This window comes from Tenrec ecaudatus, chromosome 13, assembly GCF_050624435.1.
Source record: "Tenrec ecaudatus isolate mTenEca1 chromosome 13, mTenEca1.hap1, whole genome shotgun sequence".
Lineage (NCBI taxonomy): Eukaryota > Metazoa > Chordata > Mammalia > Afrosoricida > Tenrecidae > Tenrec > Tenrec ecaudatus.
In genome coordinates, this window is record NC_134542.1 from 124,396,235 (window position 1) to 124,417,472 (window position 21,238).

The following is a 21,238-nucleotide window of genomic DNA, read 5'->3' on the forward strand; positions in this document are numbered from 1 at the left end:
CAACAACACACAAGCCCAGACACACAGACAAACTGAAAGGAACGTGGTGGGTGGAAGGCCTGCTTCCCAAATGGGAACTTCACCAAGAGACAATCCAGCTGCTAGGACCACAGAGCCACACTGACAGCGTCTGATGCCATCTGCTCCCCATGACCACTTCTCTCCTGGCTTCCGCCTGAACACTCCTCAACCACCCAAGTCGAAGAAGAGGCCTGACCCTTGTAGAATCAAGAGCCACAACGGGAAGACCCTTCACAACCTGCTTCATCCTCAGACACGGGTTTCAGGCTCTGCTCCCAGTGCCTCAGCACCCAGACTCAAGGCTCCTTTTCCTTGTGCATGTGCAGGTGAGCATGGAGATGGGGAATTCCTGAAAAAGCCACCGTCCTTCAGTTGCCATCTTCTCCCCCTCCTCTTCTCCTCCCCTGCTCTCGTCCTCTCTCCTCACTGCTACAGATTTATTTCCTCCCAATCTGTGGGTTCTCTATTGCTCTTTTGATGAAACCTTTCTTTGTGAATAAGTGTTTTCTTTTCAGCAAGTTCCATTCAACTAATTGTCCTTTGTGGACTGTGTTTCCTTTAACACATTTCATGTGTTGAGGTCTCTCTGTTTCTATGTTATTGAGTGTTTTTTTTTACATCAGGAATGGGTGTTTGATATGATCAAATGCCTCTTCTGCATCTACGGATATGATCATATGGTTCTTATTCTTTGTCCTATTTATGTGGTTGGTTTTACTAATATTGAAAGATCCTTGCATCCCTGGTAATAATCCTTCTTAGTCAAATTAAAATATGAACTCAAAGGCGGAGATAGGTGCTCTCTAACTCAATCCATCCATTTCCACAAATCTAAAGATAAACTGTTGTGATGTATGATCCAATCACTCTCCTAAAGCAATAGAGTTATGTAAGCATCAAATATATTACTTTACTGTTAAAACACCAGTATAATATATCCTGTTGTAGTGTATTTTATAAATAATTTTACCCCCTGTAGTCTTAAAGCTTTCTTATAAAGTTTCTAATGCATTAACGTAATAGATAAATATAGTTTCTCAAACAAACCGACCATTGTTCAATTTTGTCCTTGACGATTGATTCATCTAGCAGGTATATATATTAAAACTATGATTATATATTTTCAACAATGATTCTAGAATGATAATTACTTTACGGCTTATTTTAAAAAGATACACTCTAACATTTCAGTACTTATTGTACATAGAGTCCCTGTACAAGGGAGGTGGTTGTTAGGTGTCACTAAACTACTTCCAAATCATGTTTCTCCCTGTGTACCCGTGGTTTCAGCCTTTGACTATCTAAAAAGGTTTCCTCTTGTTTGCTGCCCCTCTATGTTACATAGCACCACGGTTGAAGCGATGTATCTCTTGTATTTGCCTCTGGTTTGCAAATACACAAACACTCTAAGGTTTTACTTATATGGAATAAGAAAATGTATTTAAAATAAGAACAATAAAGTCAGAACTTTTATATGATTTCTGACTCATAGAACCATAGAGAGCAGAGTAAAAGCTCCTTAGGCTTTTGTTTTTTCCATTTTATAGAACATACGGTTTCATCTTTAGCATAGCAGGTAGTGTCCTTAAACAATAGTCCAAAATTAGACAGGTGATGTAGTGGTTTATTTTTTCAGTCTCAGACATGGATCAACACCACATGGAAGTTAAAGCTTACTTGAATATCCCAGAGATGAAGAAAACATTCAGTTTGTTTTGTGTAACATTAAAATTGTGTTGATATGGTAGAAGTACTTTGTCAATTGTTTTGCGTGACCCTGAGCACAGCTGTCAGGTTCTGGTTGTAAGAGAATGATATCCTGATCCATGATCAAAGTGACTCCGGTGTCACCCTTTATGACGTGGATATTCAGTGTCGCATAGGGAGGCTGATGCCTTTAGCTCAGTCACTGAGGTATGTGACTTTGATCATACATCTGATAATAATCTAACCGTTTGTCAGGATAAGAATCTGGGTGTTTGTTTTTTCTAAGACCTACACATTGTATTATTTACAATTCATTGGAATTCCTTCCTGGATGGTCAGTATTATGAAGAACAAACTTTCAAATATGGTGGTGGCAATTTAGGCACTGCCGTTTGTGTGACATTAATCTCTTCCACATCACGTACGATACGTGTTTTCCTAAATGCCTATGCTTAATGAAGTCTTATCTTCGCACTGATTTTTCACTTACATGGTTTCATGACTGTGCTCCTCCCATTCCGGGTCACGCTGAGATGGGCCGGAAGTGGCGGTGTCCTAGCCGGAAGTGAGGGTCGGAGTGGGAGTCTTACTTGCCATGCCGGGGCGTGGTGCCAGAGGAGCGCCAGCAGCCGGAGCTGTGTGTAGTGGGCGCGCCCAGGTGGGGGTCGCTCCGGACCATTTGGGGTGACGCTGGTGCACACAGCAGCCTGGCTGGGGTGCAAGCGCCCTTCTCCCCCTCCCCCTCCCCGAGCAGCAGTGTGTTGGGATGTGGTGGGGTGTCCCAGAGACTGGTCCCATCCCTCAGTGTTGGGATTGGTAGGGCTTTGTGGGGAGACTCCCTGCTGGAGAAAGGGGGATCCCACTGGCGCTTTGGGCGTCGGGGTTCCCTCATCGCCTTGCAGGTCTCCCCTCACCCCCCTCCTTGTTTCCTCTCGCACAGCGGCGCCCCCTCCCGGAGTCTCTGCACGTCTGCAGCTCACAGGTGCTTCTCTCACCACGAAGGATGAATGCGATCAGGAAGCGAGTGGCTGCAGCTGGAGCCCAACGCTAAGGTGACCAGACGCCATGCTTTTGGCGGGACAGCCCCGATTTTTAACAAATCGCCCCGCGCCCCGCAGCGTTTTAAAAAAGTCCCGATTTTTGGAAAGAATGCAGACAAACTAGGGAACGGCGGGAGACTGGGAAGGAAATACACGGTTTTCGTCTGCCATGTGGCTATTTCGCCAGGATATGAGTTTTATATTTTTGTTAATTTTATAATGTTAAACTTTAATAATAACAAATAGTTGTTGAGAACTGATTATCGAGAACTGCTTATCAAAGTTCGCACTGTTGACCAGTTGTTAGAGTTCGCCACCATTGTTTGGACTTAATGAACAATGGCATTTTTTGGCATTGGCAACGACGAAAATATTTTGTAAATGTCTCTCAGACGATACACATCGTACTGCGTGCTAGTGCTGGTTAAAAAAGTGATGGAAGCCCCAATAAATTGTTAAAATAAAAAAATAAAAAGTTAAATAAATAAATAAATAAATAAATAGAAAAGTGATGGCAAGAAATCAGCTATCCGATAATTTAGCTAAATAATTTTATTAATTTAGTTCATAAATACATACATTTTCTTGAATTTAGCAGACTGCTCTATATTTTATAGTGGCCACAAAAAGTCTGGTGCTGGCCTTGAAAGTGACACGACTTGTGTTTACGGCAAATTCAGAGAAAAAATGATGCAAGTTTGTATTATTTAGAAAGAAATATAAGATTAAAATTTAAATAATTTAATATATAGTTACTTTATCAATTTAATATATAAAGTTAACAATAAAATGTGTTCATGTAATTTTGTACCTACTTGCTTTGTTTTGAAGCAATAGGTATATAATTATAATATAATTTTAAGTTATTTTTTTGTTTTTAACATAATGAGTAAGAAAAGAGGATGCAAATTAAATGATTTAAGAAGTGGATTTCCTTTATAAAACAAGCGATTACATGGTAAAATGTGGGAAATGTAATGGTGAATGTTTTGTGTCGCACGGCGGGAAGAATGGTATTTCAGAGCACATGGAGACAGGAAACATAAAACATAGAACATACTGCTGCATCTTCCTCCAAAATAAGGGACATTTTTCAGAAAACAACTTATGGAGACGAAGAAAAGAAATTAGCATTAGCAGAAGGACTTAGGTCTTTTCATGCCTATTAATCACAATCATTCAGATCTGTGGCCGGTACATCACAAGTTTTCAAAAAGTTAATCAACCAAAATTTTGCCGTTGCTAGAGCAAAATCCGAGGCAATTCTGTGTAACGTGCTTTCCCCATCTGCATTTTCAGAATTAAACAAAAATCTAGAAAATTAATTTTATATCCATATATTCTGACACATCTAATCATAAGGATATAAAGTTATTTCAAACCATTATTAGATTTTTTATTTGGAAACTGGAATAAAAATTAGAATTTTAGATTTTGTTTCTGTGTCTGGCCAAACTTCTGAAATACTTTTCAGTTCGATTAATATTTTGAGAAAATTTAAAACATTAAATTATTGCATATTGTGCAGGCAGCACAAATGCAAATTTTGGAGGAAAAGTGAGAAGAGGTACAAATAATATTTTTTATTATTAAACAAAAACCTTAATCAAAATATTGGTGTTGGTTTTGCAGCGCACATAATACATAGCGCCATTCAAACAGCTGCTGATTGGTTGCCCGTAAATGTGGAAAATATTGTTATTAAAATATATTCTTATTCTATATATACACTGTGTGCGTTGGAATGTTTAAAGAATTTTGTGAAACTGCAGAAGTTGAATATGAGAACCATGTATACAGTAAAACGTGCTGGTTAGGTCTTTTGCCAGCTGTTGAAATAATTTTGAAAATATACGATCCTTTTAAATCCTACTTTCTATCACAGGATAACTGTCCTAGAATTTTAGAAGAGTTTTTTGAAAAAGAATCTTCAAAAATTTGGCTAGAGTTCGTACACAATCAAGCAGCTCTTTTTCAAAATGCTATAAAACTTATTGAAGATGACAAAATTTTGGTAATCGAAGTAGCAAATGAAGTTAATAATTTAAAATTTCAATGTCAGGAGCGGTTAGAAAATAATTTTCTTCCATTAACTATCCGTAATAGGATAAGCCAGCTAGAAGAACAAGGTGCAATAAATTGTGCAGATATCATGAAATGTATTGATAAGGAAAAGGTTAAATCTAGGCATCAGCGAAAATCACTATAGAGAACCAATGGTTGGAAATATTTCATGATTTTGAAACAACCCATGTTCCATACAATAATGCACTAAAAATTGTGGAATATGCGCTGTCCTTACCAGGAACTAATGCTGCGACTGAACGTGTTTTCTTTCTATGGTAAATAAAGTGTGGACATCAGAAAAATCACAATTAAGTGTTGAGACTTTGAAAGCCATTTTATGTGTGAAATATAATTTAACAACTTCTTGTGAAAATTTCATGGCCTTTTAAACAACGACAACAATCTGCTAAAAAAATTCACTCAAATGAGAAAGATGCTAAAGAATAAACTACTATGCATAATTTTAAAAATGTATTATATTTGTAAATTGTACCTAAACGTTGAAATTAAAAAATATATATATTACAATACTATTTTTGCGTTCTGTGGAAATTTTTGTTGCTCCATATAGACCAAATATTTGGTCAAGAACCCCCTAATATCCTACCCCCACCCTCCGTCAATGGTGTCCCGCTTTACCAATGTTAAAATCTGGTCACCTTAACAAAACGTTAGGACTTCCTCCTGAGGTTTGTCCTGTCTTGTCACCTTCTCCTGGGGGCTGGACAGGGAGGTGGGGGTGCAGGGTGAACCCAGTCCAGAAACTGCCTGAGAAGTAACTTCCCCCAGGAGCTGGGTGAACCTAAGTTACAGGTCTGGAAACTCCCTGGCTCCTTCGCAGCTGGTTGGGCCTCTGCAGGGAGCATACTCAGCCTTGAGGGTGTTGAAGTGACATTCCCGTGCACCCACCGCGCACTGAGACATGATAGGCATTTCCAGGTTGCTGGGCTAAGTCCTTCCAGGACTGGGGACCTCACAGAGATGGCCCAGTTTGGTGGCTATCCGTCAGCAGTCTGGCAGGTGGAAAGTAAAAGCAGAATGAGGCGGGCCCAGCTGTACAAAGATGGGGTTCAGTGAGCAGGAACTCCCCCAAAGTGAGAGCCAGTCTTTTGGAAAATTAATAGGTCTCCATAGAAGGGCAAGACCCCTCCACTACAAAAGATGCCCCGTACCCACATACACTCTTCAGAAATTTTGCCTGTTGTTTCATTTTTACAAAACCCTGTTATTTTAACAGGAGAAAGAAGCTGGAGGAAAGCTTTCTTACTGGAGCACAGACAGCTGGAGGGAAGGTTTCTTCAAGAGGGACAGGAGAGAATTGCCACCAATAATTGTTTTTCATGCAAAGAAAGTAGCCAGTAAACGACAGCCAGGGAATTGACCTGGAGCCATTATTTCAGCAAATTTGTTAGTGTGGGGGAGCTGTTCCTGCTTATTGCCCAAAGGGAAATTTCTGTTTTTGTTACCTCTGAAGAAGTTTCTAGTAGCTTGTCCTATGTTTAGAACTATGCCAACTCTATTTCAACTGTGTTTTCCCACCTGGAATCATTTTATCCCTTTTCTAATGAGAATTCCCTGAGTGTGTTGCTTGGTTTGGGGGGGTTCTTTTCAGTTTGGTTTTGTTTTTGAATAAGATTTTAGAAAAAGTTCCCGCTTTAACGAAGCCATGAGCCACCAGATCCAGGAGCTGCAGGGGGCCGTAGAGTAGCTCAAGGAGATCATCCAGGTGGGTGAGGCTCTGGCCAGTGAGGGACTGAGCAGCTGGCCTGGTGCTCGACACCATTCCTTGACCACGTGCTTGCAGGACATGTGACAGTACTCCCCTCCGAACTCCCTGCCAGCGACTCTGACCCAGCAACCATATGGACAGGGTAGAACTGACTCTGGGTTTCCCAGACTGTAACAATTCACAGGAGTAGAAAGCCTCATCTTTTCCAGTCAGTGGTTTCCAGCTGATGACTTTGTGCATGCAACCCACCAGACTACCAGGACACCTGCTCGCAACTGTAGTCTTCATTCTCCACTTCGCAATCTAGCGGTGTTAGGAAAGCTAATACGCACAGCACACGGGACTTCCTACAGCCCCCTGGCCAGGGGGAAGTTCTGCTCCAGTCCCTGCCTGAGTTTGGAGGGGGTGATTCATGTGCAGAGACCTGTGCTCTTGTTCGTTCCATGAAGTTTCACACTACTTTCTAGATGCCAGCTCCTGTGTAGAGACCAAAGCCCTCCAACATGTCTGTGTAGGCTGATAGGCCCTACAGTCAGAATTGAAATCAAATTCTTGTGTTTCTATTCATTAGGTAATTTTCTTGGGAAAGTCTTTGAGCCTCACTGGGCCTCTATTGGTTTGTCTCTCAAGTGGGCCACATGTTTGCACTTGAGGGTTAAGTGATTCAGGGCAGGGTCTGCCAGGCAGTCAGTGGCTTCTGCTGTGGTCTGTGCTGCCGAGAGGCATGCAAACACATCCTAATGATGGGCTGATTGGAAATGAAGGTTATGGGAGATTTAAACCTGAGCATAATGGTGCAGGGAAATTGTTTGGGCCTGTCCTCCCTTTCAAATGCCTTAGGGAACAGGCATTTGAATGGACAAGGAGCTAGGTTCTGGTGCTAACCGACCTCCCAGAACTCATTTCTGGCTTCCTGATGAGTGCAGGGAACCTTTGGAGGGAGTTGAGCAGAGCAGTGACATGCTCATGGCAGCATTAGGTTTATCACTGGGCTTCAGTGTGGAGCCTGGTGCAGGTACTTAGAGAAGGGGTGCAGGTGTGGATGCAGGGAGAGCAGGTATGAGGTGGTTGGGATAGTTCAAGAATGAGGTGTGGTGGTGGCATAGGGATTGTATTGGGGCTGACAGGAAATACCAGAGCCATTTTGGGTTGGGGCAAAATGGTGGAGAGGGGTGTCTGGCAGGATGTGGTAGCATATAGGGTCCAAAAAAAAAGCTGACACTCAGCTTTGTGATGTAGGCAAAGCTTGGGGACCTCCTGGATGTGGATCAGGAGGCAGGATGTGGGCATCTTATGCAGGCATTTGTGTTGCTTACCTGAGGAAGGGCCCAGGAATAACTTGCTAAGTTGACTGGCAGTTAGTAAACTGGCTGGGTCTTTTCCCTCTGTGACTCAGCAAGGGCCAACCTGACTTAAACTCTCCCAAGATGGCCAAGCAGCCAGAGAAAATTGAGAGCAAAGCAGAATCCACCATAGCTATGCTTCCCAAGTACCTGCAAGGTGGGCTGGCTGCAGGGAGGTTGGAGGTTTCAGGGCTGGGGAGTGGGGGTGGGGTTCTGCTGGCTCCTGGACAACTACAGGTGTTGCCAGATGTGTATTGGGTGAGTATGGGACCTGGGGGACACCACTCACCCCAGTGGACCATGTTATTCCAACTTTCAAGAAGGCCCCGGTCCTGGTCATGCAGGTGGAAGAGCAGGCCAGCAGAGAAACCAGCAGCAAGAAAGAGCCCCAGTGATGACTAAATACATTTGAAAATAATGGAAGTTTCCCACAACGTTTTGAAGCCTCCTTGTGTATCTGTCTCACAACTTTTGCCTGTTCAGTTATTTACAGGTTTAAGCCTTATTGACAGCAATTACAAGGATCGGTTTGCAAGGTAACATTCCATGATCTTTGTAGTTTTACCATCACCCCTACCCTCCATCCCAGCTTTCTGTACACTGACCCTAGTGACCACTAATAAACTTGGATATCTATACATTTGCCTTTACTTGTCTTATTTACAAGTGTAGATCTACAGTATCTGCCCTTTTGTGATTGGCTTGTTTCATTCCGCATAAGGACCTCAAGCTCTATCTGTACTGTATCAAGACTACATTTCTTTTACTGTCAGAGCAGTACTTGTGTTTATCACATTTTGTATGTTCATCTGTTGAACATTAATGTTACTGAAGCTGTTTGATTATTGTTGACATTGCTGCAATGAACACTGGCATTCCCGTCTCTCTTCGAGGATCTGCTTTCAAGTCTTTTGGGCATATGCACAATCAGAGTGGATGTCACCGTTCATCCGTCAGGTGGTCAGATTCTGGTGGTTTGTGTCATGCTGGCAGCTAGACCAGCTGGTATTTCAAATACCACCCATGGTAATCAGGCTTCAATAGGGTTTTCAGACTCATACGGACAAAGATTGAGAGGCAGACCAGCTCTGAACCATTAGCTACTGAAAACATCACAAATAGCAGCAGCACGTCATTTGATAGAGTGCCAGAAGATGGTCCATCAGGTAGGAAGACACTCAAACTAGGATTAGGGACGAGTTGCCTCCTCAAAAGATAGGTCCTCAGAGATCCTCAAGTTGTCTCCCACTCAGTCACTGTGTAAAAAACACTGGTCCGTTTTGGGCCATCCTTACAACTGTGCGTGAGCCCATGTGGCAGCCACTGTGCCAGTCCTGTTATTCAGGATCTTCCCCTTTTTCAGTGACCCTCCATTTTACGTAGTGTGATATCCTTCTCCAGTAACTGGTCTCTCCTGACAACATGTGTAAATACGTGAGACTGCGGCTTACCAACCTCACGTCTTAGGAGCATTCTGGCTGTTCTTCCTCGGAGACAGATTTGGGTTATTCTTCTGACAGGTCACTTCCAATATTCTCTCCAAGTAGAATTGACCTTAGTGATCTGGATGAAGCAAGTCTTGGGGGACCTTCATTGGCTAATATGGCATAACGCAAACTGAGTAGAAACCATTGAAACATCCATTAATCAGGGTGTGGAATGTGCGAAATAAAAGTCTTGGAAAATTTGAAGTCATCAAAAATGGATTGCTACAGGCCATTTTGAATCTTGCAGTCATGGTTTACTATGCTGGGAATTAAATATTGAAGAGGCATGACATTGCATTTATCTTCTGCCTGAACACTGCTGCCTGGAATTGTGTTGCAAATTATCTTTTTAAGTGTTAAAAGTGCAGACACCACTTTGAAGACTAAGGTGCTCCTTACCCTAGCTGTTGTATTTAGAGTGACCTCATGGATGTTTAAAATGGACAATGTGTAAGGGAGACCGGAGAAGAAATGCTGCATCTGAACTAAGTGTTGGTGAGGAATATTGAAATTACAATAGCGTGTCGGATGAACTAACGTGTGTCTTGGAGTAAGTACAGCTAAATGGCCCTTGGAAGCGATGATGCGAACACTTCTCTCATACTTTGAAGATGTTATCAGAAAGATACGTTATTAGTCCTTGGAGAAGGACATCGTGCTTGCTAGAAGGATAACAAAGAATACCCCCAACAAGATGAAATGGTTCAGGATCATGCAGTGTTTCTTTCTATTATATATAGGGTTGCTATGAGTCTGAACTGATTGGATGGCATCTAACAACATCCACGTGGTGGTATCTTTACTATTTTGAACAACTTCCTGACTGTTTCCCAAACAGGCTGTACCTTCTTTCAGTGCATGAGGACACTTGATTTTTCAACATCCTAGACAATTTATGTTATTTGTTTTATTATAGCTTTCTTGTGTCTGTAAGTGTCATTGAGGTTGTTAGTTTATAATGCCAACCTGGCTGATAAACACATGTGGAGTTAATTGGAGGGTGGAGGGATAAATGGCTCAGTAAGCATCGACTTTCTAGTTCTTGGGTGTCTGGCTTTGTGATGGTCAGACCAGGGAGCAACTGCCTTAACCAGTTTCCTGCTTCTGCTGGCCAAGCTCACTTTCTGCAAGACATCCCTGAGAAGCCACATGGACCTACCCCAGTGCAGCCCTGGGTGCTAGAGCACCCACGTGGAGACCACTGCCAGAGCTTAGATGTTTTCACATTCACTGACTCAGCTTTCCTCCTGCAGTCGGTGTCATTGTGTCTGTTTTGTGAGATGGAGGAGGAATTTGTGAATTGGTGTTGGACATGAGGATTAAGGGGTTAATGTTGGACTTGTGGGTTTAGGCAGCACTGGGTTGAGATGTTTTCTTGAAGCACACTTAACCTTTATATAAAACTCTCTTATACATGAGTTACTATGGATTTGTTTCTCTAAAGTGCCCAGACTACCACAGGCATTTCATTGTGATTTTGATTTGCATTTGCCAAATCATGAATTCTTAAATACTTTGTCTTCCTGAGCTGTGCTTCGGATTATCTGTTCAGCTCTTCATCATTTCTTCCATTTGCCTTAGCTACTTGATATCCACTTTCATTTTTTTCTTCATTTTCTGTCTTTAATGGTGTTTGCTTCCTTCACATATGATGTTCTTGATATCGGCCCCCCTACCCACCCCAGCTCATCAGGTCATTAGTGTTCATTGCATTAAGTCTGTTCTTGAAATGTTCCCTAAATTCAGATCGGATAGCCTCAAAATATTATTTTGGCTCTCGTGGACTTGTTTTTATATTCTTCTGTTTCAAACAATGTACAAAAATTTAGACTAAATCTATACCAGAGTTGTATGGTTTATGTTTAAAATACTTATATCTTTAGATTACTGACTAACTTCTTTAATAATTTTTAGTTTATTGTCTTTTAGTTGTTGACTTGTAAAACTTATTTATATATTCCGAATACTAGATTGTTAGATATCTCACGAAATTCTTGATTGTGTCTTTCTGATCGTAAGGGACTTTAATTTTGACAAAGTTCAATTTATGCACATTTTCCTTGGGCTGCTTATACTTAAGATGTCATTATTGCCTAAAATGGAAGATATCTTTAGAAACCATTCCCTAATCCAGGGTCACAAATATTTATGTGTATGTTTCCTTTTAAGGGTTTTATACATTTGGCTCTTACATTTAGGTCTTCAGATCTATTTTGAGTTAGTGTTTTTATGTGGTGCAAGGTAGGAGTCAAAGCCCATTCTTGTTTCCTGTGAGTATCTAGTTGTTTTGACAGCATTTGCTAAAAGCACAGTGACTTCTCTGGGCACTCTTGGAATCAATTAGCTATGGATGTATGAGGTTGAATTTTAAGAATCTCAGTTATATTCCATCTACCTTTATGTCAGTAATACATGGTCTTAATTACTATAGCTTTTTAGTAAGTTTTCATATCCGGCAATGTGCATTCTCCACCTATATTTTATTGTTTCTCAAGATTATTTAGCTACACTTAAACCATCACATGTCCATAGAAATTTTAGAATCAGCTTGTCATTTTCTGGAAAAAATGAAAACCTTGAGAGGAATTAGGTTGAGTCTGTACATCAATTGTAGAATATTGCCTCTGGATGATAATCATTCTACCAATCCATGAAAACCTCAGCTTTCTACATGGCTCACTTTTGCTCAGGTCTCAGTTTAAATGTCAAGCCTTCTCACATCTTATGTAAAGTTCACTCCTCTGCTCCACGACAGCATATTATTCATTAACTTCACATTTATTATAATCTAAATAGTTTGTTTTCCTTGGTAGAGTTTATGCTTCAAGTAAGTATTTTACTATAAAGATTCTCAAAAAAAAATAAAATAAAGATTCTCGAGGGCTGAGAACAATGTTTACAAACAATAATTTTTCTTAATTTTTGTTGGCACCAGTCTATGCTGGCAGTGGGGGGATGGGGTCTTGTGGAGCGGCCATCCCGCAAGAAGTGTGCTTTGGGGAAGGGAGTTTTTGGCATCCCCATAGAAACATGCTCCAGGTGTGTGATAGTTCCGTAGGTGTTTGGTCCACCAGAGCATCTCTGCGGTGGGTTTCAGGACTCTCAGAGCATCTTTCTGGCGACGTCTCAGATGCGCAAAAATTTTTTTCCGGCAGGTCCTGGAACCCAGAGCGTCGTTCTGGTGGGATCACAGATCCCTTAGAGCATCATTCCAGCAGGGTCCCTGGACTCCAAAGCATCATTTCACTGACACTTCCAGTGCTTCATCAATTTGTTGAAACATTTTCATCGTGTTCAGTCAATTCATGGCAACTTGTTTTTGCCTAATTCCATCAGTGCTGCTTGAACTTCTTCAATTAGTACTATTGGTTCTTGTTCATATCCCACCTCTTGAGATGTGGAATGCCCACTAGTTCTTCTTGGTAGAGTAATGTGTGTTCTTTCCATCTTCACTGGATGCTTCCTGTATTGTTCAATATTTTCCCCATGGAATATGTCAATATAGCACCTCAAAGCTTGGATTTCTTTTTCTTCAGTTAATTTAAGATATAAGTGAACATGTTCTTCCATTTTGGTTTTCTCACTGTAGGTCTTTGCATATTTCATTATAATACTTCTCAGGCTGCCTTCTGAAAGTTTCTGTTCAGCTCTTTGACTTCATTTCTTATGAAGTGCCTTAGCTACTCCATGATTGAAAGCAAGTTTCAGACTCTCTTCTGAAATCCACTTTGATCCTTTCTTACCTGTCTTTTAAGTGACCTTTTGCTTTCTTCATGTTCTTGGTGATATTCCATGGCTCATCAGATGTCCTGTCATTAGTGTTCAGTGAGTCAAATCAGTCTCTGACATGTTAATATTCAGGTGAGATAGACTTAAGGTTGTAATTGGCTTTCCTGGACTTGTTTTAATTTTCTTCAGCTTGAATCTGAACTTAACTATGAGGAATTGATGGTCAGTTCCATAGTTGACTCCCAGACTATCTTCTCTTCCCATAGATTTAGTCAATTTAATTCCTGTGTATTCTCAAAAAGTGTTTGCTATAAAGAAGTTGTTAGTCTTGTAAAATTCTATCATGTAATCCCCAGCATTATTTTTATCACCAAGAACTTTTGAATTCCAGTCGCCAATAATTATCCATGCATTTAGAGTGTGTGTTTGTTCAACTTCAACCTGAAGATGCTGGTAAAATTCATCAGTTTCTTCATCATCAGCTTTACTGGTTGGTGCATCAATTTAAATAATTGTATTGAGTGGCTATTCTTGTATGCAGATAGATAGCATTTTATCAAAATAGCGTTGTACTTCAAGGTAGATCTTTAAATGTTCTTTAGGAAGATGAATGTGATCCCTCTTGAATGTGTCATTCCCAGCATAGCACACTGTTTCACTGGCTGATTCAAAATGGCAGATATCAGTCCATTTCCTCTCACTAACAACTATTGAGTTCCATTTAATTTTTGATAACTTCTAACTTTTCTATATTAATGCTTCGTATTCTAAGTTTCAATGATGAGATTATTGTCACTGTTTCTTCTTATATTGAGTCTTCCTCTATCAGCAAGGTCTCAAAGGACTTATTCCATCCACGTCAGTATGATCAACTCTCCATTGAGCTGGCGGCTCTTCCCTGTCCATATTTTGACTGCCTTCCATCCTGAGAAGGAGCACTGGTGCCTTAGTGGTTATGCATTGGTCTACTAACGACTAATTAGCATTTTTAAAGCACCAATCGTTCCTTGGGAGAAAGACAAGGCTTTCTACACCCATAAAGGGTTACAGTCTGGTAAACACAGAGAGACAGTTCTATCCTGTCCTATAAGGTCACTAAGAGTTGACATAAACTCGATGGCAACAAGTTGAGTTCTGAACTGAGGGCTCATTTTTGGCACTACATCTGAAAGAGTTCTGTTGCTATTCATGAGGTTTACAGTGGCTACTTCCCCACAAGCGGACAGCCTAATTTTCTTCATATGAACTGCTCTCAGGAATCACCTAGCTCTCATCTCAGAAGTTTAATGGATTTGGACTGTGGTCTGGACTGTTAGGGTTTTTAAAAGCTCCGTCATAGGTGATTATACTGTGTAGCCAGGCATTAGAGCCACCCCACTGTGAGTCAGTTCTTCCAACCTCAATCCTCACCAAAAGCAAAGATAACAAATCACATGTGTTTGGGCCGGGTACGGACCATGCAGTGGCTTCCCCCAGCTCTCCCAAAAGATAACCTGCTGGGGTGTATGGCCTCTTCCCTCTGCCTCTCAAGTCCAGAGCTAGACTGTGCAGTCCCTGGAGCCAGCATTCCAAGGAGCTTATCTCTCCAGGACAGGTCTGTACAGCCCCTTCCCTCAGTATTCCAGGATGATTTACTCACCAACCACATCCTGACTCAGACCCTGCAACTGCAGCGCCAGAAGGCCTTCCTTCCCCTTATCAGTACATATGTCCTTGACTCAAGTCCTATATATGTCCCACTGCCTCACTGCCAGGTGCCAGTTCCCTGGCCTAACTAGTTGGGTCTTGGAATCTGCCTGGGGGCTCAAGATGTCCCCGTTCCTTTCTCTGCTGTCCCTTCCCTCCTGGGAGTTCTTTCCATGCCTCAATAAAACCTTTCTTAAATTCACATTCCTGCCTAAATTCTGTCTCCATCCATGCCTCTGTCTCCAACCTCTCAACATGCACACAAGTCTTCAAACAGGAGACAGCATTACCTACCTCAGAAGCCCACTGTGGTTGCTAATTGGTCTCGTTTCCAGACACCCCCCCGCCCACAAATGTGTTTTATAAGCTCCTTCTTAGGCAAAATTTGTTTTGTTGCATCATTTCTCTTTATTTGAAAACAAGACCAAGTTTATTCACTTTTTTATTTGTTAGATGTCCAGGAAATCCAGGACTTCTCCTGTTACAATCCCTGGAGACAGCACTCATAGAGGCAAGAATGAAACATTGTGCCTATGTTCCCATGTTTCAATGACTAGATATCAGGACACGATGACACACTTAGCACTGTGTGGGAAACAGAAAGATTCCTCCCAAGTTGTCTTCCCCAAATATATCCTAAACTTAGCTGTTTGTGAGGCATGGCAGATGACTATACACTTGGAGGTCAACAGGAGTAGGTCAGGGGTTATTCTCCCAAAGGGTTATCAGCCATCCAGTGCAAGCAGATACCACTGTTTATGCCACAAGTAGGGCCCACTCCCTTCTGATATGGATAGTAGTAAATTGTTGCCCTGAAGGAGAGCCCAGGGAGGTCAAGCCCACTCAAGGGTGACCAAGGTTAGGCCGCCATTATGAATTTTGGGTCTGCAGTTCTTGTCACATAGATACCTCTCGTTCCATCCCTTCCTATCATGTGTACACCCCTAGTTCTTCCCCTTCCTGTTATGCTTTTGTATATCCACCTCCTAATGCTTGTATTGCCTATTATACAATCACGCCCCCTAAAGAGATAGATAAGCCTTGGTTAGCAATAAAAATCCCTTTCTCCTGCTCTCTCTGGCTCTGTCCATGTGGACCACCAAGCGGGGCTGCGGTGAGCATGCTACCAAGAAATATGTCTTACTCTATTATTTCAATCTATCTTCTATCCCTCATGTTCTCCATGACTTTATTATAATCCTCTTTATCTTAAACATACAATTACGCCTATCAAACCTGTGATTAGTTGTGGGGGGCTGGCCTTTCCCCCACAACACTGCAGTTTCAGGCTACGGTGCATTAATTCCATTATAAACAAACAACTACAATCAAATCAACTAGAAATTTACTCAGAAGTAATTTTTATGTGAGGTAAAACATTGTCAAAACTACAAAGGGAGTCTTTTTTATAAGTGAACTATTAATAAAACAACTCAAAACGTGTAGGCTATTCCCAAGACAGGATTTCACAAGAACAATGAACATATGTGGGAACTGGCCACGTGTTAGGAAAACTTGAGAAGGATGGAATCCTTTAATCCTCATAGCAGCAAGGACACTTAGGTGAACTTGCCTGGACTCATACATCAGTAGGTAGCAAGGCTGAGATTTCTTCCTCAGTCTGACTCTAGATGAACCAACCTTGCTGCTGAGACCTGCAGGAGTGGGAGTTAACACCACACACTACCAACAGTCAATTCTGACTCATTGGGACGCTCTAGAACACAGTTAGAACTGCCTCCTGTGGTTTCCTGAGCCTGTAAGTCAGTGTTTCCCAAAGTGGGCAACAGCGCTCCCCTGAGGTGGAGGTGGGGATCCCTAGAATGATGCAGGGAGATTGCAACCACAGATACCTACACTTTATCTCAGGTTATGGGCTACGCTACAGAAGTTTTCAATTGCCAGGGAAGTGCTGAGCAATTATTTTTCTGTAAAGGGCCAGTTGGCCAAATAAGTTTGAGAACTTATGAAATTCTTTCTGGGAAAAGATAGTCTCATTGTTTTCCCACAGAGCAGATGGTGGCATTGAACTGCTGGCCTTGTGGTTATCAGCCCAATACATAATGCATTATGCCTCGTGGGCTCCTTAAGCAGAAGCTAGTTCACCAAAAGTCAACCAGTTGCCATCCAGGGGATTCCAGATTTCAGTGACCCACGTGTGTCATAGGAAAGATACACTTCTTGGGGTTTTCAATGATCGTTATGTTTTTGAAGTATGATGCCAGGATTTTCGTCATGGTGTTGATGCTTGGGAATTTCAGCTGTCAATCTCTTGATCAGTCAGGTGAATTGACCGTTCCATCCAAGGAATCCAGTTAGGAGAAAAAATAAGAACAAAAATCAAACAAACTCACTGCCATGGACTCAATGCTGACTCACAGCGACCTTTTAGGACATGATAGAACAGCCCCTGTGGGCTTCTGGGACTGTGACTATTTACTGGAGTAGAAAGCCTCATCTTTCACCTAAGGAGCAGCTGATGATTTTGAACTGCTGACCTGTAGTTAGCTGCACAATACATAGCCACTATGCCACCAAGGATATTCAGGATGATTGTGAGGTAGGCAAGAGGCTGGCAAATTTGAGGGAATTCAAGGAGATCATTGTTACTGGAGCTTCGATTCTGAAATGGAAAGGGAAGGCTGATGCCTGCATCTTGCAGAAAGATGGGACCATTCCCAAAGAGAGTGGAGGCACTTGGGATATTTTAGACTGAAGATTGACATAATGCACTTTTCTCTTTCAAATGATTGTGCCAGTTATAACATGGAAAGTAGCTCATGGCAAGCCAGAGTATGTGTGGAGGACACCCTGATGGCACTATGTTAAGTAGTTCTCAGCAGCTAACTGAAAGCTGCGCTGTGGAAGAAAGACCTAGCCACTGATTCCTGCAGACCATAGCCTGAGAAACCCTGTGGGGCAGCTTTACCCTGCCACAGGGCTCTGGCATGAGTGGGAATCTGACTGATGACACCTACAAAAGACTGCCTGGAGGAGAGGTTATAGCTTGAGAGTTTTCTTTGTCTTTTAACTGTTTTGTTGACATATAATTCACACATCATACAATTCAATAGTTCAATCATATTAAAGAAGAGTTGTACAATCATCAACACAGCAAATTTTAGGACACGTTTTACTTGATTGTACTCGTTATTAGCTCCCTATTTCCCCCAACCTCCCTGTCATGCTGTAAATAACCAGTGTCCTAAATGTATGATGAAATTTTGAACACAAGGATGTGTCTCATTGTACCCCAGCACAGCTAAAGACATTGAGTCTCCAGAACTTAGTTCTACATCTCCATTTATCTAGCCTTCCTCTGTTTCTTCTACTTATGTCTGTCTGGTGCAGACCTACTACTGCATTGTTCTCAGAGCCCTGTTGATCAGAGTTCTGTGGTAAAAGTATTTTTAATAGGTTATATGACCAAGGAAACAACTTACCTGTTCCCATTGTGTACATCTGTCCCCCTAGGATATTATTCTAAAGCCTCACTGGCCCTCCTTAGGGAAGGCAAGCTAGGATTCAACCAGGAAGGTGGTTTCTTGGCTTGTTTACCATCAGCATGGAGGCAGCCACTGGAAAAGCAGGACAAGGCTCACTGTGTGGGGTGAATAGTCAATAAGTCAGTCACAGAGAAAATTTTTAAGAGGGGTATTTCCAGACTCAATTAACAAATTTAGAAACCCCCTCAAAAATATTACTCCTATGTAACCATGTAAATTCCACACGCTGTCCAATGAACCAAGCTAAAGGATATGAGACATGTTTAAATTTACATTTACAGCATGCACTGCCCATAATTAAACTATAGTTTATTTCCTGAGTTCTGTATGTTTAGTGATATACATATGTGTTTCTAACTACAAGGTTGGCAGTCCACATCAATTAGTCCTTTCTTCGGAGAAAGAAGAGGCTTCCTGCTCCTTTAAAGATTTACTAGTTTGGGAGCCCACAGGAGTATGTCTGAACAAACACACAAACTAAAGCACTCTATAATTGGCCTTACCTATCTAAATTTGTTTATGCAGACAAAGTGATTTGGGCAGCCTGTCCCCACGTAAAACAGTTAACAAAGCATGGATGGGAGTGAGCAAACAAATATTTATTTAATACTAGAACTCAGGAGGACACAGTTCATCTTGTCCATCAAAATCTCCCTGAGCAACATGTCCAGGAGTGTTTATAAACAGTGTTTAAGGATGATGATTTTCTTGCACCAGCCAACTTGAAATGGGTTTTTTGTTTTCAGATTTTTCTACTTGTTCATAGGGGCCTATCCACATCCCAGCTAAAGACGTTAACAACTTCTGTCCTTCAGATAAAAGTGGGCTTAGTTTTGTACTGCAAAGGAGGAATAGCACTGGTGCATCAACACACTGTTATCTAACAAATTTCAAATTTGAAATGAGAAAAGGGAAGCACACAAAGCCCCAGTGAGGTCCTGTGATGGGTTGCAGCATCAGGAGTACACACTGCAGACAGCAAATTAAGAAACATGTACTTTGTATTCTTGCATTAGTTTATAATAAACTGCTATTAAAAGTTTAGCTTAGGGATAAATTTATGTGGCCTACATTTGTGGAAGCCAAGGTTTGCACATGTTGCTGTTGTTGTCAGGTCCTTTTGATAAGGTTTCTTGTGCCACCCTGGCCGATAAACACATGTGAATTTAATTGAAAGGCAGAGAGAAAAATGGCTCGGTGAGCCTTACCTTTCTTGTTCTCTGGGCTCTTGTTTTCTGATGGTCAGACCAATGTGTGGCTGCTTTAGCGAGTTCTTTATCTCAGTGCAAGGCTCCCTTCTGTGAGACATGCCTGAGGAGAAGCCACATGGACCTACCAAGATGCAGCCCTGGGTGCTGGAGAAGCTGCGTGGAGACCCCTGCCAGTGCTGAGATGCTTACACTCTCACTGATTTGACTTTCCTTCTATATTTGGCATGATCACATGCATTCTGCTAGTTTGAGGAGAACTTCGTAGATCGATGTCAGACATGTGGGCTAATGTTGGACTTATGGGCTTGGACTGGTCTGGGTTGGGATGCTTTCTTAATATACACTTAACTTCTATATAAAACTCTGTCTTGTATACATATGACTTTCTGTGGATTTCTTTCTCTAGTCTACCCAGACTAACACAGTGCTCTCCTGTCAGGTCTGAATCAGTGACCTTATGCTCACAGACTGAAACACTGCCAAGTCCTGCATCATCCTGATCATTGTGACTAAGTCTGAGCCAATTGTTGTAGCCAGTGTGTCCATTCATCTTCTTGAGAGTTTGCCTCTTTCAGTTGCTGTGCATCTTTTCCATCCATGTTTCCCTTTTCCAGGGACTGCCTCTCCCGATACTATGTCCAAGGTACATGAGACGAAGTCTTGCCATCCTTATACCCAAGGAGCATCTGGCTGAATGTTAGTCAAGGCAGATTGGTTTGTTCTTCTGGCAATCCATAGTCTTAGCAGTACCTTTTACTAGAACCTTCATTCAAATGAGGATAATGAGACTACTAAATTCAGTTTGAGCCTCACATACTTTCAACCTCGATTGCTTATTTCTGACCACTGACCTGCAATTCAAAAAGTAATGTAAAGTAATTCTGAAGAATATTTGTGAGTCTTTTCTGGATAGAAGACACACTTTAGCATTTTCTCAGGAACTCACCCATGCTGGATTGCCTTTGACAAATATTGGATTATTAGGCTAACATTTCGTGAATCACATCTGTAAAACAGAGGGCTGTGATCCAATCTTGTAAGGTTTTAAAATGTCATTGTTGTCCCTATCCTTATCATGGCCCCTCTCTTCATCTTAAAGTCAAACCAGAGGGTGTGTTTAATCAATCCCCCAGCAGCCACAATATTGTGGTTGCCCCCCATACCTTTTTTTTTTTGCCTGTGAAGAAAGCAAAAGCACTCTATTTGAAACAGCAGGGGCTTCTACAAAAGATGCAGGCCAGATTCCAACTTTTTAAAGTTGTATACGATTACTGTTTATTTTGAACTAACTTTTAAAATCAGCATAGCGCAGGAAACCTCCAGGCATCCTCCCTCCTTCCTCCTACTCTCACAACAGCTGTGAGAAAGAGCATTCATTCTCACCCCCCAATATTTAAAAACAAAACAAATAAGAATGTTTTACATTGCTCAGATTTTACAAATTGACTTTGATATTGCCCTGTCTTCAAGATCAAATAATTAGAGTGTTCTTGTACGTTTCAGGATCTTTTTGAATTTAAACTCTGACAGATTTCTTCACTGCAGTACTTGGTGCATCCTTACAGTTATTATGGGCCACTCCAGGATTGCTTGATTCTGTCAATAAACTCTCTACTTAGTAACTCAAACTCCAGTTTGTTCTTTGGAAGGAGGAACAGGAAGAGGAAATACTATGTAAATTTCTTGAGAAAAGATGTCTTCTAATCACTGTC

General features: G+C 41.5%; 1 long non-coding RNA gene across 1 annotated transcript; it reads left to right on the forward strand.

Annotated features, from left to right (window-relative positions):
* Positions 1-2,265: 2,265 nt before the first annotated feature.
* Positions 2,266-8,008, forward strand: LOC142424306 (uncharacterized). The gene is made up of 3 exons (XR_012779362.1): positions 2,266-2,386; positions 2,669-2,780; positions 7,961-8,008. It is a non-coding gene; the product is annotated as an uncharacterized LOC142424306 (long non-coding RNA).
* Positions 8,009-21,238: the final 13,230 nt, after the last annotated feature.